Source organism: Rattus rattus, chromosome 17, assembly GCF_011064425.1.
Source record: "Rattus rattus isolate New Zealand chromosome 17, Rrattus_CSIRO_v1, whole genome shotgun sequence".
Taxonomy (NCBI): Eukaryota; Metazoa; Chordata; class Mammalia; order Rodentia; family Muridae; genus Rattus; species Rattus rattus.
The window spans coordinates 40,531,968-40,557,661 of record NC_046170.1 but is presented as its reverse complement, the minus strand read 5'-3'; positions in this window follow the sequence as shown (position 1 = coordinate 40,557,661).

The window sequence follows — 25,694 nt, the reverse complement described above, 5'->3', positions numbered from 1 at the left end:
ATAGCAGCTTGGTCCTAAACACTGGGTTGGCCAGGGACATTTTCCCCTGTTGTCGGGAAGGCAGAGGAATGGGGGTAACCTTTCTGCCCCAGCAGAGGGTTCGGGAATGAAGGGTGGGCACCCTGCTTCCATCTCAGAGCCACTGTGACAAGCACCCCATCCTCAGGCAGCCGAGTCTGCTGCATCCTCCCCCTCACCTACCCCCAGATGTGGGTGGCCTGGGGGAGGGTCTGCACACCAGGATTCCCAGGCCACCCAGGGAGAGGGCTGGGCCTCAGCGAGCCACATTCTGTTCCTAATGGACTCAGCTGGTAGGGCTCATGTGAAGGGTCCGCTTCTCATCAAATCCTGGGCGGGCATGTATCAGCCACCAGTCACAAGTCTCCCCGAAGTGTCCACTCTTTCCCAGCAGCCAGGGCTGACCTAGAGGCTCAGTCAATACGAATCCTAGAACAATTAGGTCAGCCGACCAGGGCCTCTCTAAAAGCAAACAGCCAAGGATGCCCAGGCTAGCTCCTTTAGGGAGACTATCTCCCACACAAGCTAGACTCATCGACATCCTTCTGGATCTACCCTCAACGCCCACCCGATGCATTATCATAGTGAATCAAAGAGGAGGGAGTTTCTGAGCCTTTAAGACACCCCCATAGATGTCCACTTAAGGGCTCTATCCTCCGGTCTCTTTTTCCCTAACTCCTAGGCCAACATCATCGCCTGCGTCCAGCCTCTGGCTTTGTATGTGTTATATGGGCACAGAATGAATGTGATTAAGAATAAGGTTAAGGAAGGTGAAAGAGTGGGATATCTTAACATGCGCATAAGCCCTCGCCCACTGTATATTCCCTCTCCCACCATATAGTCCCTCGCCCACCAGCGGGCTAACATGACACTCAGCCAAGATACACAGGCACTCAGGGGAGTGCAGACTCCCCTCTGTTTGGCTGACTCTGCTTAAACGAGGTGGCTGCTGGGTAACCAAGGAGATTTTCCCCACAGCAAGAAGATGACCAACAGGGATGCACCCAAGAATATACAACACACCTCAGTCATGTGGCCCCAGTTAAGATATGCCCCCAAAGGCTCTCAGGACACAAGAGACAGCCTGGTAGTTTTGTGGAGGAACTGGATACAACAAGGAAGATGAGCCCGGGCACTGAATGATGCCTCCTACACTGAAGAACAGCTGTTCTCAGCCTTCCTAATGCTGCAAGCCTTGAATACAGTTCCTCGTGTCCTGGTACCCACCGCACCCCCACAGCCATAAAATTATTTCGTTGCTACATCCTAACTGTAATTTTTGCTACTGCTGTGAACCATAATGTAAATATCTGAGGTGCAGGATATCTGATGTGTGACCCCTGTGAAAGGGTCATTTACACCCCCCTCCAAGGGGCATGACCCACAGGCTGAAAACCTTGCTTTAGACCTTGTAACCCCATTCACATGGCCCACTTCCCAGGGGGCCCTCAATGGCTAGGAGAACTTCAGCTCTTGGGTTAGGGAAGTAGTGGAGAGGCTCAGGGCTTCTAAGGTTCTGATCCCACACTAATGTCAGGGCTGGGAGTGGGAAAGTTATACAGGTGCTTCTCTGTCTCTTGTTCCCCCTGCACAGAAAATTTGGGCTTCTCTCTGTGCATCACACAGAGCAGAAGGATCTGGAAGAGTAACCAAGAAACATTTTGACTCGATAGATGGCAATGGAAATGGATGTCAGGGGCCACACCTTATCCAGTAACCATGATGACTATCCCCTCCCTTCTGAAGAAAGGGGGATATGGAAGCCGCCCTTTAGTAAGAGTGGTCTCTCTAAATGCCTCAAATCCTAAAAAAAATATACAGGTGCCCAACAGAGGCTGTGAGACTTCACTCAATCCAGATGTGTCCCCATGAAAGAGCAATGGATTAGGGAACTGTGCAGACCAGCAGGAGGTCTCAGTATGTAAGGCACTTACCTTCAAGCCTGACGATGACTTTGATTCCTGGGACCCACATGGTGGAATGAGAGAGGTGATTTCCCGAAGTTATAACATACACACAGGCACGCACACACACACACACACACACACACACACACACACACACACACTATGGTATGTACAGACACACACAACAAGGCACACACACAATGGTACATACACACATAAAAACAGCACACACACACCCTGGTACATACACACACACACCACACACACACACACACACACACACACTCACATGTTACATACACACACACACCCACACACACACACACACACACACACACACACACACACACACACCATGGCACATGTGAACACACACATTCATGCACATAAAATAAGCCACACACTTTAACAAATATAATATAATTTTCTCTTAGAAAAGCATATTCTCTAGGCTGACACCCCCAGGTCACAGGGTCTCAGAGGGGTCGTTGGGTTTGTGTGCCTTGATGGTGGGGAGAAAACATCCCATACTCTTAGCTCAGAGCCAGTCACAAAGTCAGAATGCCATAAATGTCGGTCTGTGGGCTAGCTCTGAGCTCTTTCCAGCTGTGGTATCCCTGCACTGAGTTCTAAAGAGCCTTAAGTGAAGTCTGTGTACCTTCCAGCAAGGTTGGCTTCCTTGGGAAAACTGTGGCTCTGCCACTCCCTTGTCTGCAAGCCCAGACATCTTGCAAATGAACCACAGCGTCACAGACTCCTGTGCAGAGAGAAGCTTCAAGAAGGCATCTGATTCGGAGCATGCATGGTCATGGGTTGTGAGAGTCTGGCTTTCTCTCAATCCACCCTCCACAAAGCGATCCTGTGAGGTTGGGAAGGTGCCCTTTCCCAAGGCAGTCCAGCCTCCTCTGCTGTCCTGTCTTATCTCCTGTTGGGCCAATTAAAAAAAGAAGAAAAAGAAGAAAGATTTGCAGCTGTGAATGTGTGTCTCCATTTGTTATCGGAACAGCCTGTGGGCCCCAGTGGGTGGACAGCAGCCTGGGGTGATGGCAATGTCTAAAAACTGGGACTAAAGAAGAGAGAAAAGAAAGTGTATGTATGTATGTATGTATATCTATGACTGTGTATGCACATCTATGAGTGTGGGTATGTGTGTGTTGCCTGTATGTGAGTGTGTACACACATGCAGTGTAGGTCTATGCGTGCGTGTGAGCATGTGTGAATACATCTGACAGGCCTGACATGTCAGAAAGGACACAGCCTGCTAAGGTCCCATCATGACCATCTCGATTAGTTAATTTATAAACTGACTTGACAGAAGTAGCTTTCAGAGGAGGAAGGTATTTTGACTTGCAGTTTGAAGGGGAGATAGGGTAGGAGAAGGGATGGGAGGGGAAGGGGAGGGGGAGGGGAGGGAGGAAGGGGGAAGTCCATCACAGGAAGATGACACAGTGGCAGAAGTGTGAGGCAGCCGGTCACGTGGCGCCCACAGTCAGGAAGCTGAGAGGGATGGATGCTGGTTCTCAGCTCACATTTTAAGTTTTATTCAGTCTGGGTTTCCAGCCCAGGGGATGGTGCTGCCCACAGTAATAGTGGATCTGGCTACTTCAATCAACTTAACATAAAAAAAAAATCCCTCACAGACAGGCCCAGGGTTTTTCCCATGATGATTCTCATTCCTGTCAGGATTACATCAGCCCCCAAGCAGCTTCGGAATGAGAAGGTCTCCATGCTCAATTTGGACAACAGGAAACCAAGAACCCAGGACACTGGGTGTTGGTTATCCTCAGCCTAATGGAGAGTCAAACTCCAGCAGGTGCCTTGATATGGGTATGGCTTCTCTGTTTCGAGGAAACCCACCAGAAAATAACAGGGACCTCATCTAAGCAGGAGCAGAGGTTCCGGATCCTACACAGGGGGCCTGCAGACAAATGCTGGAGCAGCATCTCCCAAGTGCCAGCATGGGGACACAGAGACTCTGAGATCCCATGACCAGGAGCCCAAGGAGTTGTGCTGGTGCCGTGGATGGGTGAGACAATGGGTGGGAAACGAAGGCTTGATCTCACTGTGCCAGTGCCGCAACACTGTTCTCAGCTGACACAATGGGGGAGACTGGGTGGTCGTGAAGGCATCAGGCTTTCTGTGAGTCTAAATGCTTTCCAAAAACAATGACACTGAGAAGAGCAGTATGACTGGAAAGATGGGAGGAGGGACAGGAGGAGGGAGGGGAGGGGGGGGGAGGGGGGAGGGAAAGATGAAAGAATGAAGCTAAGAAGGGAAAAGAGAGCGAGGAAAACCAACAGTAGGAAAGATAGGAAGAGGAAGGGAGGGGGAGGGGAGAGGGGAGGGGGAGGAGAGGCGGTGGAAGGGAGGGAGGAGGAAGCCTGGCATCTCAATGCTGACTGCATTTCTCACTACGCAACTTCCCTGCATGCTTGAAAAATGTTTGGAGGTCAGAAAAAGTCAGAGGTCATGTGCTCCTCATGAAAACTGAGTTCTTATCCTGACATGGGGTGCGGGGGTGCTACTGAGAGCGTAGTGGCTGGAGCCAAACGCAGCTGGGGTAAACTGGAGCCCGCAGACTAGAGTCAAGGACCGTGCTTAGCAGATCTTAAGGTACAGGCTCTGTGCTAGGAATCCCCAAACCCTGGCTCAGCTACAGAAGGGAGACCTTCAGACCTCGGGCTTACTAACAATGCCAAAACCACTTTGAGGGACAGATATGGCGCAAAGTCTGCTGACTGCACTGTGGGAGAGCCTGCCAGGTGGACGCAGACAGTGGTGCGTGCTCCAAATGTTTTCCGGCTTGTCCTCAAGCACAGGGGATGTCTGTGGTCAGGTAGAAATTTGTCCTCCATCCCTGAAACCCCAGTGTGTTTCTGTGGCCATAAACCATTATTCCAGAATCCGTCCCCACTGAGAAACAAGAAGAAAGCACTTGCTATAAGGGGGAGGGGGGTCATCATCTTCCACTATAGGATTGATGTTGGGGGCAGGGAACTGGGTGGGAAAGAAACCAGAGAAACATGAAAAGGAGACCAGAGAGGACCTGACAAGTGTCCACCTGACTGGCAACCCCTTCATGACGCCTTCAGGCTTGGCTGTCACTGCAGGCCTCCTGGAGAGGTGGAGACGACCTTGGAGGCACAGGTCTGCCATCCCGCCTAGCTGAGAGGATGAGGCAGGAAGATTTAAAGTTCCAATCCAGTCTGGGCAAACTTAGGGGGACTCTGTCTCAGAATTAAAGGTAAGAGGAGGTTGGGGATCTGCCCCAGTGGCGGAGCATTTACTGAGCATGCAGGAGGCACTGGATTCCGGATTCCGTTCCGTTCTTCATTGCTGGAGATGAAGAGGTGACCAGAGCCGCCATTTCAATTTCTCAGGAGTGGGTTCCTGCTATCCTTTTTGTCAGTCGCCATCTCGGCCTCCTGCTCAGACCCTGGGAATGTGCTGATCCACAGGAGTGCTGGCCCCTGAAGGCTCAGCACTGGGGAGAATTATGCCCTAGCCACACACTCCAGGCTCCCATCCGATCGGTGGGCAGCTGGCCCAAACAGCCATCGTGAAGAAGCTGCAGCCTTACATGGAGCCAGCGGGGCCCATCCTGTGGTCCTAGCCACGCCCAGGCAACAAGACTTTCTCCCAGGGTTCAGAAATGCTCAAGGGTCATGGGTCAGGGCAAGGCCAAGGGTCAGGGCAAGGTCAAGGGCAGAACCTTGCTGAGCCTCAGTGACTTAATGGAGAGAGGACCAGTCTGCTGCTTCCAACCCAAGAGCATTTCAGGCGCAGACTAGGCGACTAGCAAAGAACCCAAGAGGCCGGGTCTTCTGCAGGGGAGTGACCCTTTCCCTAGTCCTGGCCTCGCTCAGCTGCAGCCAAGCAAAGAGAGCAGAAACTAGAGAAAGGGGAGGGGTGGTAATGAGGAGAAGGTGCATAAGCAAGGCTGGGCCTGACCGCTTGCTCAGGTACTCTCGAGACTCCACACTTCCCCCATCTTTCCAACAGCATGGGAGGAGATGGCATCCAGGAAGCAACCCTGACTGTCCCATTCCAGATTCCACTGCAAGGCAGCACTGGTCACTAAACCTGAGTCTTTACACTTTACTCCCAGAATGCTCAGCAAGCTCAGGGACCAGAGATGAGAGGGCAGTGGGAGCCCCGACCTCCCCACCCCAGCATCCCCCAGTGTCTGAGTCCAGGTGTCTGAGAGCATCCAGCATGTGCAGGTTCATTATTGCTGCTTTGGACTTGGGTATTGAGTTCAACCAAACCACAGCTATCCAAAGATCTGCCCTACTGCAGGCCTGGACTGCGGGTTGGAGACTCAGCTAAAGAGGAGCCATTCAATAGGAACCTGGGTCTCCTTAGGACAGGCCTTTGGGTAAAGGGCTGTGACACTGATTCTGTCCCAAGGGAGTCAGCTCTGCCAAGGAACCACAGACAGAATCAAAGTGCCAAGAGGTCCAAGACCACAGACTCCTGATGGCGTGGCTTCCGAATTCATCTACATCCTCCATTAGTCCATTCATTTATTCAAAAGAATGTTCATTTAGTCAACAACGTGCCACAGGGGCCTCTGGACCAAGTTTGGTTCTGAAAGGGGAGGAGATCCACTGTGTCCTCGAAGCCAATCGGGCCTGGACCTGGTGAGAATGTAATTTCAAGATAGGAAGAAATTGGGTGTGAGCAGGTGAATAGATGTGTGTGGGATGATGGACAGAGGGCTACAGGGATAGAGGGACAGATGGATGATGGGTGTGTGAATAAATTGATGGATGATGGATGGATGGAGGGATGGACAAACATGGATGGGTGGATGGATGGCTGGATAGACGGATAGATGGATGACTGGATGGACAGATGAATGAGTAAGTGGGTGGGTAGATGGATGGATGGATGGGATGGATGGATGGATGGATGGATGGATGGATGGATGGTAATGGACAGAAGGGATGGGTGAGTGCAGTAAAAATGACATTCCTTTTCCTGTGTTTGTATAATCTACACAATAATATCTGTGTCCATCTGTCTCTCCTTCCCTCTCTTGTCTCTATGTGTCTGTCTCTCTCTATGTCTGTCTCTGTCTCTCTCTGTGTGTCTCTGTGTCTGTCTGTCTCCCTCTCCCTCTCCCTCTCCCTCTCCCTCTCCCTCTCCCTCCCCGCCTCCTCTACAGATGACCCAGATGGTAAGATCGATGTGTCACTCTGTTCTGTTTCCTCACGTCCAGCACTCACTGGGCTCCTGCCAGAGGATCAGTGTTGCACTCCACTGGGTCCTGGGAACTGAGCATCAGGGAGACACAGAAGACTGGCCCTGTTCATAGACAGTGTCCTCTTTCTTTATCCCTTCCAGTACAACCAGTCATTGGTATCAGGCTCCTGCTCTCTCACCCACTTCTGTGATGACCACCACCACCACCACTACTATCAACACCAGTCACAACACCACCAAGAACACCCTGGTCATGAATATGATGCCAACATAATTAATATCAATATCAACACCAGTGCCAAAAACATCATCATTAACACCGTCATCAACAACAAAAACCAACAATACCGTGATATCTAATCTTGGCGTCAACTCGATGCACCTAGGAAGCAGGAAGCTCACCCGAGGAATCACCTTATCAGTCCGGCCTGTGGGCAGGTCCTCGGGTCATTTTCCTGATTACTGACTGATGTGGGAGGGTCTAGCCACTGCGAGCTCTTCCATTTCTAGGCAGCTGAGTCTGGGCTGTGTAAGAAAGGTACACAAATGAGTAGGAACCAGTAACCAGTGTTCCCTGATGGTTTCTGCTCCAAGCTCTTGCCTTGAGTTCCTGTTCCGACTTCTCACAATGGTGGCCTGTGAGCCCTGGAAGTATAGGATGAAATAAATCCCCTCCCCGCTACCGCAAGTTGCTTTGGGTCTGAATGTTTTACCACAATAACATGAAAAATAGGGGGGAAATACCATTACCGTCAAAACCAACATGGCCGCCGTCAAAACCAACATGGCCGCCGTCAAAACCAACATGGCCAACACCACTATCAGTCAACAACACCAGCATCATTATCAACACTTCCATCACTGCCCGTCACCATCACCACTACAGGGAGGCTGTGGCCTCCTCTGACTCACTCCACACTGGGCAAGGCAATGGGTTTTTAGCCTTGTGTTCCATTTTACAAGCAGCTCCTCCTCCCCCCATTTTGAAGATGAAGGATGATTCTGTACCTGGACGGACGTGGGAACACCACCATCTGCCTCCTATCACCAGCGTTGGACAGATTGACAAATGACTCATTCTGAGAGTAGAAAGGGAATCGACCCTACAAGTTTTGTCAGGTGAATCGAGACAGAAAAAGGTAGAGAGATTTTTTTTTAAAATCATAACAGGAAAAACGGAGTCTGTGGCAAGTGGAAGAAGCCAAGCATGAATGAACTCCTGAGTGGGTGCGTGCCGTTGACATGGGTACCCCTGTCAAGGACTCCAATGCCTCGTCCCATGGGAATGGCAAAGCCTTCCTCTGGAGACCAAGTGTGATTGTTGATCGTGTGCACAGAAAATGCCCAGCACAGCCTTCTCCCTCTGGATGTCTACAGCCTGAAGACTGCTTGCCCCTCTACATAGGCTACCTCCACTGAGACTATCTACACTGGCCTCCTCCATCCGGCTGCACACCAAACCCCGCCCCCCCAACCCCACAGCCCTGTCCCCGTTCAGCCATATTCAATAACCCCGCCTCTCCGTTCAACTCTATACAATAAGCACACCGAGCTTCCTGGGTGCTGCGGCTTCTCCATCCGGGATTCCTTTCCGCCCAGCTCCAGCATTTATGTGTTAATGGGTTTTCTTCATTCTCTTGCTGTTAAGTTGGTCATCTTAGGATGAAGCAAGACTTGAAAACCTATCAGATACTTCAGACCAAGGAAACGATGTAACTCCCCTACCCAGACTCCACAAGTAAGTGGACACTCAGGCCTCAGACGCTGAAGGCCCAACAGACCCAGGATCTGACTACCCTATGTATGTCAGAAGCTGACAGGGTTCCAGGGGCCCCGGTCCATCTCAGCCCACTACTGATTCAGCCTAGCGCAGGGGTCACCTGCCTGTCTACCGTTCACACTCACAGCTCTGCAGCTCAGCCGTCCACCCATCCGTTCTCCTGGGCCCAGTCCTGACTTCTCTTGGCCTCCCCCATGCAGCTCATCTCTGACTCTGCAGCCTCCCTGGCTTCAAAGCTCAGTTCCTCCATTATCTTATCAAGACAGAGACTCCCAACCCTGTTGGTTCCCAGCTTAACCTCTCAGGCCTCTTGAAACGCTTGAGGCTCCTCAAGCCCCTTTGTCTCTCCAGCCTTTGAAGCTGCCACACATCTTACACATAGGCGTATGCACAGATGGGTAGATAGATCCATGATGGATAGGTGGTGGCTTGACAGAAGATAGATTTACTGTGGAAAGGATAATGTGCAAGCTAAGAATTAACGTTAGTAATTAAGACTGGAACAAAAGAGTTGATGCTTGCCTCAGCTGAGGCCGTCAAACCAAGCAGGGTCATCTAGAAAATTGTTATTTGATAAACTCTGTCATTTGTGGAGAGCCGCAAGTCTGCTTGTCTGTGCCTCTGACATGTTCACATATGACAGTAGACCTCATTGATCAAGGCCCTGAGGTGCCCAGCCCACTGTCTCTCCCACAACACACCCCAGGTAAGGGTCATTACAGTCAAAACCAACATGGCCGCCGTCAAAACCAACATGGCCGCTGTCAAAACCAACGTGGCCAACACCACTATCAGTCAACAACTCCAGCATCACCGTCAACACTTCCATCACTGCCCGTCACGGGAAAAACACTCACCTTGGCTAAGAACCCTGCCTGGACTCCACAGGAACTGAGCAGAGGTTCTGGGCTCTGCACTCTAGAGCCTGGATGACCCTGACCCATGCCACCCTCTCCACTGAGGTCTGTGTTCCTGGTCTAACTCTCCCACCTCCTCTCTGGCCTCAGTTTCACTACGTGTGCCAAACAAGTGGCCTCGTCGGTAACCGTGAGTCTCACACGACGGTGGTTTTTGCCTCAGGAGCATTTCTGGTCCCTCCTCAGAGGGGCCCCGGCCATCTGGAGGAAGGAAGGCTGCTAGCCCTAACTCTCCTGCACCGCGGAGGATGCCCCACTATTGGCAATGGGGGCCAAGCTCCCTAATCTGAGGTATGAAGCCAAAGATGTTGAAGCAGAATTCCCTGTCGCAGTCCCTAAAAAGGCAAGATTAAGACACTTCCTCTATGTTCTCCCAGACCATGCTCTGTAGCTCCCTTGGGGCTAGAACTGGGGCAGGAAGATTTTATGAATGATCAGGTTCCAGGGCACAGACCACACCCCCTCTTTCTGACCATTGAACCATCCTCCCATCCTCTGCGGATAACACCTTCTCTCTGTTTTTTTCTCCTCCTGTTGCCCTCAGATGGGAGTGGGGGCGAACTCTGGCGTGGGTTGTAAGGGTGTCTTTATAAAGGGTCACACGAGATTTCTTCCAGGGCTGGGGCTCGATGGGTGATGGATCGAGTTACTGATTCCCTAATTGGCATGTCTGGGCTAAAAACAGACTCTCTTAGTTTTCCTAAGAAGTTACATTCTTAATGACATTAAAACATTGTGGTGAGTGAAGCAGAATGCTAGCTGATGGATTTAGGGTCTGAATCAGTGTGCGGAGTGTTTACCTAAACTTGTTTACCCCTGCTGGGTCACTAGTCTCCAAGGTTCTGCCAAAAAAACCCAGGGAGGAACAGTGGTGTCAGATTCGGGGGCCTGGAGAGAGCTCAAGAATTTCTTTCGATTTCTTAGCCCCAGACTGAGCAGACGGGGCAATCACGGCTGTAACCGAAGAATGAGTGTGTGTACCAGGCCGGCAAGCCGATTCATCACCCTGGATTCCTACAGAGACCAGGAAGGGCAGGGATGCCATAGGGAGGGAGGGAAACCTCTTGGCTTTGTGTCCTGTGGCTCTCTCTAAATCTTAAACAGGCAAAAATCACAGACAACTCTGAAAAGGCACCCCCAAGACGCCGGGTTCAAAGGGGACACGCTCCGTGGAAGCTTCCCGAATTCTCCCCGTGCAGGGAGCAGGGAGCAGCACATGGCCTGGATGTAGACCCTAAGGCTGCCAAAATGCTGGGTAACTCCGAGAGGGCATGGCTTGGGGTAGAGACACCAGGATTCAGTGCCCTGCAGACAGGCCAGCAGCTCTGACCTCACACAGTGTGCTCCCAGCCTGGGAGTCTAAGCTGAGATTCTAGCAATAGAAACAGCCCCAATCCGAGCCCCAGCTATCAAGGTCACATCAGACACATCTCCCTGCCCCAAGCTGCCGTGATGGTCCCTTGCCCTCTCTCCCAGCCCCACTGAGGGGAGCATCCGTGGTTCATATGCTGGTCATTCACGTTTACTGTAGATGATGGTGGCTAGAGAGGTGGCTTAGTGAGTAAAGTACTTGCCTCAAGGACCTGAATTCCATCCCGAGAACCTACACAAAAAGCCTGGCATGGTGAGATGTTCTTGTAACCCAGGCTCAGAGAGCCGTGGAGGCAGGAGAATCTTCTCCAGACTAGACAGAAATGCCTGTCTTTTAAAAGGATGGAAGACGTCTAGGGTGACACCTGCACTTGACCTCTGACCTTCCTATGTGCATGCACACATGCACAAAGACATCACAACCACAGCAACACACAGTCGCACACGTACCGATAAATCTAAAACACAAATACACAACGCGGCGTCAAAACCACTCGGTACTTCAGATTCAACCCCACAGACATTTGTTGGTTATCGTTTCCAGCACGGGGTCTCACAGTGAAGTCCTGGCTGGCTTGGTGCTTGCCTTGTAGTCCAGGCTAGCCTTGAGTTCGGGTCAGTTCTCCTGCCTCAGCTTTCCAAATGCTGACATGACAGCTGTGTACCACCTCATCCAGTTTGGCCCCATGTACCCTTTATCTAAAAATAGGAAGCCCGTAAATCAACGGTGGACTCTAGCAAATGTCAAACACAGGCAGGCTGCGGGTTCTGGTTCCTGCTGCTCTCTCTGGAAAGGGCTCACAGAATTATAGCTACTGATGGGCAGAGGGAGGCTGGAGGGTCAGGTAGGTGATGAGTGGGGCAGGCACAAATGGATGACAGGTACCTGAGCACTCCTGCACAGATCTTTTAATTACAGCTAGTTAGTTAGTGAGTGGGTAGCTTAGTTAGTTAGTTAGTTAGTTAGTTAGTTAGTTAGTTAGTTAGTTAGTTTATAGCATGCAAGTGGAAATTACAGGGCAATTGGAAGGTGAGATCGGGTCCTGGGTTTGAACTCAGGACCTCAGGCTTGGCAGCAAGCTCCTAAGCCCCACTTTTCTCCATGGCTATGAATTTTCACTGAAAATATTCCAAAGCAGAGAATTCAGATCTTTGATACATACTCCAAATCTACATGTCCACCACAGCCTTGCAACAGTCCTTCATAGCAGCGTTCCCCATCTTCTCGGACTCCCTCTACCAGGCTGCAGCCCGAACATGCGCATTGCCATGATGAGGAGGCCTGAGGATCACTTAGAGCTCACCACATGTCACCTGCTCGCCTAAACGCTTAACGCACGTTGACTCGGAAAACACCTCCATAATCTATAGGCCGGTACGGTGTGTCCTTAGCAGGGTGCTGATAACGTTAGCTCCATTTTACAGATGACAAAGGTGAGGCTCAGAGAAAGCTATGAGGGTGGTTTGCCCAATGTTACTCAGCCGCACAGGGTGGGCAGCGCACCCGTGATCGCTCAGCTCAGGGGACTCAGAGGTCCCAATGCTTGGGGCTCCAGCTTTTCTCTTTTCTTGGTTCCATTACTTTCCACTTCCCACAACTCCCTCAGTCCATCCCCCACTAAACTCTCACCGTTGAAACCCACTCTGTGCCGAGTGACAGCCTCGCAGGCCTCTAAGGGAAAGTACAATACTGCCAATGGAACCGTTGGAGAGAAGTGGGTTCTCCAGACTCCTTGTGTTGAGAACTTCTGAGTGAACTATGGGTGCAAGCTAGATTCATGGGAGAACTCTCTAGGGTTCTTCATGAGGGTGGACTGGAACACAAAGGCCACTAAAGTCTTACAAAGATGCGTTTGAGGAAGAGACCAGAAGGAAAGAGGGAGGATGCTGGGTAAAATGCTGGATTAAAAAAAGTCACTTGGATCTCATTAGCCTCAACTTCTGTCGGAACATTTCCCCAGAGTCCTAGAAAGGGAAGATGCTGAGGGTGGGGAGGGAAATGCCAGGCAGAATGTGCCTGTGTGTGCATTCCCACACGCGTGCACACATGTATGCATGTGTGTGTATGAATGTTCTCTTATTGTGTGTGCATGTATGTGTGTACAGATGTTCTCATATTTATGTGTGTATGCATGTGTGTACAGATGTTCTCATATTAATGTGTGTATGTATTGCGTGCATGTGTGTACAGATGTTCTCATATTTATGCATGTGTACATATGAATGCTCTCTTATTGTGTGTGCATGTATGTGTGTACAGATGTTCTCATATTTATGTGTGTGCATATGTGTGCATGCATGTATGTACATGTGTGAACAAATATTCTCAGATTAATGTGTGTGTGCATATGTGTGCATTTGTGTAAAATGTTCTCATATTTATGTATGTGTGTAAAAATGTTCTCATATTTGTGTGTGTGCATGTGTGTGCATGCATGTGTGTACACATGCTCTCATATTTATGCGTGTGTGCGTGTGTGCACAAATGTTCTCACATGTTTGTGTGTGTGCATCTAGGTTTTGACTCACAGCATCTAGCAGAGAGTAAACACTGAAAACACACAATGTATAACCCTTGTGTAGATTGCACAAGAGTCCTGTGATAAGGGGACTGGCACTATGGTCTGGGCTCAGGAAGATCGTGGAGTGGCATCCAGGCTGGCAGCCCGCGCACCCCTGTGCCTACTGTGTCATTTTCAGGGATTTACAGAGACAGCAGCTAAGCTACATCTTTTCTGACTTAACACATTTGCAACAGAGGGTCGTAAACCTTCCCCGGGGAGCTGCCAGGCTCTTGGGAGCATTGAGGCAAATCCTCAGCCCGCCTTGTCAGGGGTGACGGTTGGCAAAGCTAGAAAGGGCCAGTCTGGGTTATTAGGGGCGGGGGTGCGCACGTGTGTGCTGTGAGTGTGTGGGCGCGTGTTGTGTGTATGTGTGTTGAAATTACAAACTTCCCCAGGCTAACGTGATATGCAGAGCTGGCTTGCCCACCGCCGTGGGTGGTCCTCCTTGGGCCCTCTGGAGGGGATCGGATGGAGCGGGACATGAGTTTAGCAACATTTCCAATGGGGTAATGACAGCAGTAATAATGGCTGTCCCGCTTGGGAAGAGGAAATCAAAAAAGCCTACACGGGACAAAAATAAACAAGCGCGTAACGTCGGCCCAGGAGGCTGGCCAGTTCTGAACTTGGAGGACATCAAAGCAGGACTGGTTATCAGGCATCCCAGGCTCCAGGCTCCTGGCCCTCGCTTTTATCAGCCTCGTGGATGTGGCCAGAGCCTCGCAGCCACACATCTGGGGCTGCCCCACAGAATCCTGTTTCTGGGGACGGTCAGACTGCAGCAGATTGACGGGAAGAGACCTTAAGATGACCCAGAGTATCGCGGGAACAGCAGACACACCTACATTTAGATTCCAAATCCTGGACCACAGAAAGCAGGCTGAGGTTGGAAAGCATCCAGGATGGAGCCGTGCCACCGGGAAGGGACATGCGTCCTCCAGCAGCTTGTCCCAGCAGGGGCTGTGTGGCCCTGAGCCAGTGGCCTCCTCTCCTGTTCAGATGGGGTGAATTATACCCAGCGTCCAGGCAGTCCGTGTGTGGTGTGTGCCCAGCTTCTGCCATGACCGGGCACGGCATGGGATTCCAGTAATAAGGTGTTGACGAAATCTGTCCTCCAGAAGGGCCCAGAGAGATGGCTCGGCAGGAGGAGTTTCAGGCTGTACAGGAAATCTGCAGGAAAATAGACAGCCCTGGAAATCCTCATGGTGAGCAGAGTGACCCAGACTCACGAAGAAGACATGATTTTTTTTTTCTCTCTTACACAAAATCTAGATCTGAATGTACAGGACATGGGTTGGGAGGGTCATGCGAGGAGAGGAGAGAGATGCAGGGGAGAGAAAGAAAGGCCAACACCTAGGCCTGGAGAGATGGCTCAGTGGTTAAGGGCACTACCCCCTCTGCTGTTCCCATCATCCTCAGGGTGGCTTAGGGCAGCCTGTAACTCCAGCTCCAGGGGGTCTGGTGCCCTCTTCTGGTTGTCTTGGGCACTGCACCCAGGTCATGCACATCGGATCGCAAGTCTTTTAAGAATAGCAAATAATGATTGATTCCTCTCCTGTAGTCTACGTTGGTATATTGTTTAAGATGGATGGGTGGGGTGGTTGGGGATTTAGCTCAGTGGTAGAGCGCTTTCCCCAGCTCCAAAAAAAAAGAACAAAAAAAAACAAAACAAAACAAAACAAAACAAAAAGATGGATGGGTGGGTGGAAGATGGACGTGTGGATGGGTGGAGGATGGATGTGAGGATGGGTGGATGGGTGGATGGGTGGGTGGGTGGACGGGTGGGTGGCTGGGTGGATGAGTGGGTGGGTGGATGAGTGGACGGGTGGGTGGCTGGATGGATGGATGAGTGGGTGGGTGGATGAGTGGATGGGTGGGAGGATGGATAGGTGGGTGGGTGGATGGGTGGGTGAGGGATGGGTGGGTGGGTGGAGATTGGATGGGTAGATGAATGGATGGATAGATAGATGGTAGATATTTGGGAGATAAGGAGACTTCAGAAGAAGAAGAAAGAGTAAAAGAGGGTTAGGGGTGACTGACGTCCATGTATAAAATCGTCATGGTAAACCAACCCTTTTTGTATACTAGAAAAATTAGCAAATTTTTCTTTTTTTTTTTTTTTTCGAAATGGGGACCGAACCCAGGGCCTTATTTGCTAGGCAAGCGCTCTACCACTGAGCTAAATCCCAACCCCCAAAAAATTAGCAAATTTTTAAGCAAGCCAGGAAGAGGTGGCATGGGGGGGTGTCACTGTGGTGACAGGCTGTTTTGACTGTGACTGTTGTTGGCACAGAAGTCTACACATGTCATAAGTGGTTTAAAAAACACTCAGACATTGGGGGCTATTTGTGTGCTGTCTCAAGGTTAATAATGACACTATTGTGTAAAACTCGGGTTTGGGGCCATCATGGAAAGTGGCTGGCACATCCCATCCACCAGTTCCTTCTCATGACCATAGATACAAGATGTGAGGACGTCAGACCAACAGGACTCTGTCCCACTGGGTTCAGGTCCTGGTGGGATCTAAGGGAGCAGCATTGGGTGCAAAGGTGTGGCGGTGGCACAGAGCAGAGGCTGCTGTGTTTATTTCCCAGGTTTGACCCTGAGCAGCTGCCTGAAGAACAGTGGGGCCAGCCATGTACCCTGGGGATTCTCTGAGATCCACTTCAGCCTCCTGGTATCCCAGGAGTCCTTGGTATCCACAGCTTTTCCTTGTCTCTGTGCTCTCTTCTCTCTTAGGACACCAGGCAGTGTCCTGAATCTCGGATGAACCCATAAGGGTTCCAAACCAGGCAGAAGGAGGTGCACATGTCTTCAGTCTCAGCACTTAGGACACAGAGGCAGAAAGAGCTCTGTGAGTCCAAGCTAACAGGGCAACAGAGTGAGACCCTGTCTTAATGATGATGATGGTGGATGGTGATGTGATGGTGATGATGGTGATGATGGTGGTGATGGTGGAGATGATGGTGGTGGTGGTGATGATGATGAAGAGGAGGAAGAGGAGGAGGAAGAAGAGGAAGAGGAAGAAGAGGAGGAGGAGGAAGAGGAAGAAGAGGAGGAGGAAGAGGAAGAGGAGGAGGAAGAGGAGGAAGAGGAAGAGGAGGAGGAGGAAGAGGAGGAAGAGGAGGAGGAGGAAGAGGAGGAAGAGGAAGGAGGAAGAGGAGGAGGAGGAGGAAGAGGAAGAAGAGGAGGAGGAGGAAGAGGAAGAAGAGGAGGAGGAGGAGGAGGAGGAGGAGGAGGAGGAGGAGGAGGAAGAAGAGGAGGAGGAGGAGGAGGAGGAGGAGGAGGAGGAGGAGGAGGAAGAAGAGGAGGAGGAGGAAGAAGAGGAGGAGGAGGAAGAGGAGGAGGAGGAGGAAGAAGAAGAACCACTTCTAGAAAAACCCTTTTGCTCATAAGCCCATCTCTAGGCCACAAAGTTAGGTGTGGACGTATCTGTGTTTGGAGGTCATTTCCAGAGAGGTTTAACTGAGTGAGCAACATTCACTCTCACTGTGGGCAGCACCATTCCCTAGGCTGGGGTCCTGGACTGAATTTTTAAAAAGGAGGGATTGCAAGCTGGTGCAACCACTCTGGAAATCAGTCTGGAGATTCCTCAGAAAATTGGACATAGTACTACCTTAGGACCCAGCTACACCACTCCTGGGCATATACCCAAAAGATGCTCCAACAAGGACACATGTTCCACTATGTTCATAGCAGCCTTATTTATTATAGCCAGAAGTTGAAAAGAACCCAGATGTCCCTCAACAGAAGAATGGATACAGAACATGTAGTACATCTACACAATGGAGTACTACTCAGCTAACAAAAACAATGACTACGTGAAATTCTTAGGCAAATGGAATGAACTAGAAAATATCATCCTGAGTGAGGCAACCCAATCACAGAAAAACACACATGGTATGTACTCACTGATAAGTGGATATTAGCCCAAAACCTCAGATTACCCAAGATACAATCCACAGACCACATGAAGCTCAAGAAGGATGACCAAAGTGTGAATGCTTCAGTCCTTCTTAGAAGGGAGAACAAAAATATTGATAGGAGGAGATATGGAGAACAAGTTTGGAGCAGAGATTGAAGGGAAGGCCATCCAGAGACTGCCCCACCTGGGGATCCATCCCATATGCAGCCACCAAACCCAGACAATATCCCTGATGTCAAGAAGGGCTTGCTGACAAGAGCCTGATATAGCCATTTCCTGAGAGGCTCAGCCAGAGCATGACAAATATAGAGGCAGATGTTCGCAGCCAACCATTGAACTGAGAATGGGGACCCCAATGGAGGAGTTAGAGAAAGGATTAAAGGAGCTAAAGGGGTTTGCAACCCCATAAGAACAATACTAACCAACCAGAGCTCCCAGGGACTAAACCACCATCCAAAGAGCACACATGGACAGACCCATGGCTGCAGCTGCATATGTAGCAGAGGATGGCCTTGTTGGGCACCAATGGGAGGAGAGGCCCTTGGTCCTGCCAAGGCTGGCCCCCCCAGTATAGGGGAATGTCAGTGTGGGGAGGTGGGAAGGGGTGGGTGAGTGGGGAAACACCCTCACAGAAGCAGGGGGAGAGGGGAGAGGTTAAGGGTTTATGGACGGGAAACCGGGAAAGGGGGTAACATTTGAAATGTAAATTTTAAAAATCCAATTTTTGAAATAAAGGAGGAAGTGAGTCAAGCAGCCAGCGTTTATCTCTCCACTTCCTGACTGTGGATGCCATGTGACCAGCCGCCTCATGCTCCTGACGCCAGGCCTACACCATCATGTTGATCTACAAGCCAATTAAACCCTTCCTTCTTTTTTCTTTTCTTTTCTTTTTTTCGGAGCTGGGGACCGAACCCAGGGCCTTGCGCTCGCTAGGCAAGCGCTCTTCCGCTGAGCTAAATCCCCAACCACTTAAACCCTTCCTTCTTTAAATGCTTTTGTCAGGCTTTGGTCACAGAAAGTATAACAAGTGCCATCAGCCCAGTTCACAGATGAGGCAACTGAGGCTACCCAGAAACTGATCAAGGGACCGGATCCAAAATTACACAGCCAGCAAGTAGTGCCGCCGGAATCTGAAGACACCCCAAGGTCCCAGAATGCAGACTCCAAGGAAAGTCAGAATCCACAGCAAACATCCCCGTATGGGCGCAGGGGTGGGGTGGGGGCAGGCAGGTGTCTGAATACGACGTTGGATGGAAACTTCCTGCGCCCCTCGACACAGTGACCAAGACGCAGCTGTGGCACCCTTGGCCTCCTGGCTTTGAGCCGGCTGTGGACCTGGTGGGATTTCTCCATCCAGGGTCAGTGGTGTTGTGCAGGTCTGGGCCGCCCAGGGAACCCGATGCAGCTGGCAGGGGCCCTCATATCCAGGGGTGAAGGATTGGGGCTCAGCTCCCCACCCCGGCCACTTCCCAGACTCCTGATGACACAGACACAGTTTACCACCACCCGGAAGGTGGAATCCGAGTGACCCATGGGGTCCAGACGTGAGCGTGTGAGGAACCGGCTCCACCATCCTGCGCCACTGTCACCTGCCCTGAGCCTTAGGTTTGCATCTGCAAACTGGGGAGGGCCGCTGGTAGGACCCAAGGGCTCCATCAACGCGCCTGCGCACCACGGGCCTGTCCGACCCAACCTCTCCCCACCCCACCCCCTGAGCTCCATCACTGGATAACAAACAACGATCATCACTGTCTTCTTGAAGGAAAAGATCAGTGAGACAGAGAGACGTGGGTACCTTTGAGCAGAAACTTACACGCAGCAAAGCAGAGAGATTGGAGCAGACTAACCCAAGGGCGGGAAGCAGCCAGGGGTCCTGCCTGTGGATTTTTCATAAATATTTATGAGGTGTTTGGCATGTTAATAGGTGACGCCCCTCTTCTCCCTCCCCCTCCCCCAAATCATAGTGGATGGAATTTCCATTGTAGAGGTTTTCCTCCCAAGGAAGCCCACACAGGGGGGGGGGGTCAAGCACAGCGAGGACGCAGGTGTCTTGTCAGTGACTGGGAAAGAGCAAGGGGCCTCCGCTTCTGGCAGAGAAACAACCTTTCTGCCGCTTCAAGAAGGGTTACCCACGGGGTTGGGGATTTAGCTCAGTGGTAGAGCGCTTGCCTAGGACGCGCAAGGCCCTGGGTTCGGTCCCCAACACAAAAAAAAAAAAAAAAAAAAAAAAAGAAGGGTTACCCACAGAGTGGCTTTTTAAGCATCCTGAGATGCTGTCCCCCACATCCAGCTGTGGCATCCTGGGCTTGCTGCCTGAGCAGGAGACAGGGCTGCTTAGGTTGGTTGCAGTCCCTCTGCTTCCTCACATCCGCCTCCCTGCCTACCTGGTCCGGAGTCCATGCACCAACATGTGTAGAGGCCCTGCATGGTGGCCAGCACTGGACAGAGCTTGGGGATATGGCTGGAGAGCAGGCTCTGAGTCCATTTGCATCCTGGTTTCTTGCTGGCACCCACGGGACTTCTTTCAAATAGCAGGGATTAGAAGAGCCTTATACTCTTTCACATTGATTGATTGATTGATTGATTGATTGATTGATTGATTGATGGTTGATTGCTGGATATGTAGTGTACTTGTGGGAGGCACCGGACAGAGAGCAGGGAGTCATTTCTCTCCTTCCACCATGTGAGTACTGGGAATAGAACTCAGATCCCCAAGTCTAGCAGCAAGCACCTTTGCTCACTGAGCCATCTCACTGGTCCATTCTCCTTCTATTTCCGTTTGAAATGACATGTACATCTTGATGTATGCCTTTAAAGGGCAGCCCCCGCTGTGGCCATACAATAGCTCACACCTTCTGTGGAGCTGGGACACTAGCCTACTTGTCCTCTTTGATCTCACAGCAGCCTGGTAAGCTGATACACTCTCATTGCATTGCCTGAGTGAGCTGCTACGAGCTAGACAGGCAGTACCCACTACTGCCGCTCCCTGAGAACCAGGCTGCCAGGACCAGACCTCTGGCTGGGTCAGGACAGTCCTGTGGTCATCCTCCTCAGAGCCATCTGCCTAGACTCCCCACCCAGGCTCCCTGCATTCCAGCCCAGGCTGCTAAGCTTTGAAGTGTGACAGCTCTGGAGTCCTCCAGGAGCCTGGATCCAAGGGCCATCTGGCTCTGATCCCATAAGCCCCAGAGCTGGCAGGACAGATGGGGAGGGAGACAGTTCCCCAACCATCCACAGCCTTCTTCTGTCCCCTAGTCTTCCCCGTACCCCTTCCTTCATCCCTGATTTTTCTGAGGCTCCACCCTGAAGCCCTCCCTGCCTCCCTTTCAGCCCCCAACCCTGGCCCCTCTCTCTACTGCCCAAGAAGAGCAGGGCCCAGGGAGGGACTGCCATGCTGCACGGGGCCAGCTCCATTCCCATTAGGGTGACTGTTGACAGGAACATGTCACGCAGGAAGATGGATGCTGGCTTTGTCCCATAAGTCCTGAGACCTCAGAGCCAGAGGTGGCCCTGAAAGGCCTTTTCTCGGTAAATTACGACGTTTATTTAGCCCTTGAAAGGTTGTATACACAGCCTGCCTGTCCCCGATGAGGTGGCCACAGCCACTCCCTCCTGGACAGTCTGAGATGCATGCGGGTGGGGCAGCCCAGATGTGTTTGGCCTCCAGGGAGGTGCTTTAGGCCAGTCTGCTGCCAATGCCCCACTTTGGGCATATCCTCAGGAGTGGAACTCCTCATTCTTGGTCCCTTAACCCAATTCAGCATCAATAATTCATCAATGCTTCATTGCAGCACCAAGAGCCCCCAAAGCACAGCCTCTGCAGCCTGGAGTACCTGGAAGGACCTCAAAGCTCTTCTTCCATGGGTGCCTACCATATACCAGTCATTCAACTGGGACTCAGCAGTCTCATTCTCAAGGCAAGAAGCTGAAGCTGGGGGAGGAAAAGGGAGAGGGCCTCTCAGGAAGAGCGGCATCTGAACTTGAAGGGTCTGCAGTCTCTTGGACACAGTGACTGTACAGCCTCCTGGGGACCCTACTGCCCATCCCTTATTATGACTGTCACTTGGACCCAGAAGCAGAATGTGGTCTCCTGCAAGTCTGAACTGAGGACTGGGCCCTCCTCCTCTCCCGTTCCAGTGAGGGTAGGGAAGGGTAGTTACTGGGAAACTGGCTACCAGTCCCCTACTAGAAACCCAAAGCAAACTTGGGGTTCAGAATCTCACCTTACCTCTAAACTGTAGCAGGCAGAATGCAGTAAAACCACGTGCACAACTGTCCCAGATGTTGGCGCTGCCCACAATAGCCAGACCTGCCCATCCTCATGGTCAGTTTGCTGCATGGAGCAGGAAGAGAGAGGGATGGATTGTTACCCAAAGGGACCTGTGGAAAGTGAGGGAAGCTGGATGCAGAAAAAGCACATATTGAACAAGTCCATTTACATAAGATGCCCAGAGCAAGCAAATCCATTCAGCAGAGACGGATCGTTGTTTCCAGGGCAGTGGGCGGGGTGAGGGGATGGGAAACGGTGGCTGTTGGGTCCCAGGTGTCCTTCAGGTGCTGACAGAGTTCTAGAAATAGACAGAGCCCAAGGTTAAGGGCACACAGGACATGGAGTGTCATGGCGCTGAGCCCTTTAAGACGGTAACTTTGATGATGTGTTCATTTCTCAATACTGAGCCTCTGCTAGCCGGAAGTGGACACCCAGCGCCACAGACAGCTGAACTGACAGCTCTGGTTATGTTTCCTAGGTGATGCAGGGATGCTGGGTGTGGCTTCAATCACTGACACCCCTGTTGCCTGGTGCCCCACTCTCCACATCCCCTATCACCAGGCTGAGGACCTTTGACTAAGAGGCAGAAGGATCAGGGACCCCATGCTGGCTTAAGTCACGGCCACACACACAGAGTAACCATTCCCCAGGGCTCTGCTTACATTAGGCTCCTTGCCAGAACATCCAAGGGTTTGCAAGCTTTCTCACAGCTCCTCCCTGCCCCTCCTCCACAACGGTCCTCTCCAATGGGTACAAGAAGAGAAGACAGAGGCGAGGTCCCAATCCAAGCACTGTACAGAGAACTGCTGTCCCTTCACAGAACAAGCTCACGTTTCTCCTTGACGTAGCAAGCACTGCTTCCAGACAACCCGGCGCAGGACCAAGGCTCTCAGACGTGAGGTTAGCTATTTCCAGACCAAACTGGTGAATAGAATTCTGCAGTCCTTCACTATAGAGCTCGGGCCGGCCTCGAACTCAAGGCGACCCCCCAGCTTCAACCTCCAAGCCCCAGATTGCAGAGCTGTATTTTCTCGTGGACTATTTCCATTTTCAGAAATGTTGTTTGAGAATGTGCACATTGAAACTGAAAACCCAACCCTCTGGTGGGAATAAAGAATAGCCCCAAAAATAAATGCTTAAAAGTCGTGATGGCCAGTGTTAGCGGAGCACAGAGAAGCAAGTGTTCTCGGGGCTTGCCCATGGACACCCAAGCAGATTTATAGACTCTCTGAGGCGTGTTTTAGCGGTGCATGCCAGGGGCTCGCAAAGGGTCCACTCCCTGTGATCTGAGGCTGCGCTAATGAGGATTTATGGAGGGAAACAGACAGGCAGGTCCATGCAGATGTGTGTGTAAGGGTCCATGCTGGAAACTGCACTGTTACGGAGAACACAGGAATGCTCAGGACATGGAGTGTCATGGTCTAAGCCTGTGAACAGGGGATGACCTGCACAACAGTAAAGCCAACGGCTAGCGGACACAGAGAAGCAGACCCTCCCTCAGGGGCCTCGTGCCCAGGGCAGAGGAGTCTCTTGCCCTCTCAGACAGTGCTTTCTCTAGTCCCACCACAGGATCAATTTAATATGTGTACGCTCAATCAACGCTTCTGAAAAATGGGAATAGTTCCTGAGAAAAATACAGGCTTGTAATGTAGGGCTTAGACGTTGAAGCAGGAGGATTGCCTTGAGTTTGAGACCAGTCTGAGCTATGTAGTGAGTTCAGGGATAGCCTGGAATATACAATACAGCAAGAGCATCTCAATAAAACAAACAGAAATTATTCTAAGACAAAAGATTTACCTTTTAATTATCTTTGGGGCATGGGGATGTCACACACATCGTGGTGACTGTGGGGAAATCTGTGGAATCAGTTCTCTCTAAAACCTAAAGGTATTTAGGGATCCCAGGGATTGAGCTTATGCCATCAGGCCTGTACAGCAAGAGCTTTACCCACTGAGCTATCCTACCATCTCCCTCAATCTTTCTCGATGGCTCCCCCAGGCAATGAGCTCTGGTGGGCTCTGTGCTTTCCTGAAGGAGGGAAAGTCTGTACTACGGAACTGGATACTGGGTAGCTCTCCAGCCTCAGGGTTGGAAGCAGCCCAGGGCTCTGAGTTCAAATTCTGCCTGGCCCATCTGGCAACATCCCTGCCAGGACTACCTCTTGAGGACTCTAACACTTGTTTGCTGTCTGTCCATCACTACCCAGCATGCCCCTCACACTCTCTGTGTGCCTCAGTCTCTCCAAGTGTGCGGTGGGGTGTCTTCTGGTCAGCATTCCAATCAGAATTGAGGAGGTTTTCTCCACCCCTTCTTATCCTCCCTCGTCGTCATAATAGTCAATTTTCTTGTTAGATTTATTTGTGTTTATTTCATGGGTGAGTGTTTGGTGTGCAGATATGTTCATGTCCCACACGTGTGCAGACATGGTGGGGGGCAAAAGAGAGCATCAGATGTCCTGGAACTGGAGGTCGGGATGGTCTCGAGCCACATGGTGGATACTGGGAATCGAACCCTGGTCCTCTGCAAAAACAAGTACTCTTAATTGCCTAATCGTCAAGCCATCTTTTTTTTTTTTTATCAGTTCACTTTAATTTTAAATAAATTTTTTTTTTAAAAAAGAAAAACCTTTCTGTAGTTCTGGCAAGTGAGAAGAAATCTAACAGTGACATATCCACATAATCAGTGAGGAGGGAAAGAGGTTATGGGTTTGTTTGATATTTTTTGATGTTTAGGTTTTTGTTGTTGTTGATTGGTAGGTTGGTTGTTTTGCCTTTTGTTTTGGATGTTGAGACAAAGTCTAGGGTAGTCAACACCGACCTTAACGTCACTAAGTGGCTGAGGGTGACCCAGGACACCTGATTCTTCTGCCCTCCCCTGGGATTACAGGAGTCTGACGCCACACCCAGTCTATTCAGTGCCGCGGATACACCCCGAGGTTTTGTGAGTGCCCAGACAGATGCCCTATAAACTGAACCCAGTGCCTAGCCCAGTGTCACCGAATCCTACTGACAGGGTCTCCTGGTGAACTTGGGCTCCAGAGAGCTGGCTAGAAGGGCTGAGGCACACACGCAAGGGCGTTTTGTCATTTATTTAAGAAGAGTAGAGGAGAAGCCACCGGGCCATGAGGAATGCACGGGTGCCCCTCCCCCACACAGAGTGCAGTGGCAGGGGTCTCAGTGCCGTGCAGAGGGCCTTCCTTCTGCTTCCTGGGCTGAGGCTGTCATGGTTTCCATTAGTTCACAGAACAAAGGAGGGTGCGAAGCTGTTTGTTATTTCACTGTCGGCAGAATTAGCAGCGGCTTTACGCTTGGTGCTCAGGACTGCTCCCCACTCCAGAAACCTGGCCTCCGCCAAGCCATGCAAATTGCTCTCAAATCTCTTATTAGTGAGGCTCTTAACTGTTGAAAGATCACAGGCCACCAAGGGGCCAGAGAAACCACAGAGGCTGGCTGGGAGGGCAGGGCAGGGTGCGGGTACAGCGCTGGATTCCCAGGGCACCTCGGGCTGAAAGCAACTTCTCAGGGACACTAGGCTCAAGCTCCACCCACAGCTCCACCCACAGTTCCTCCCACAGCTCCTCCCATAGCTCCACCCTGCACGTGGGGAACACCAAGCATGTGGTCTAGATTCCTAAATAAATGGCCCTGAAAGGTTATGTAGCTCCATAATAAAACACCTTTCATTCTTTCATTTTGAAAAGTCGAGCAGGTCTCGGGACAGGGTGCTCGATCGCCTAG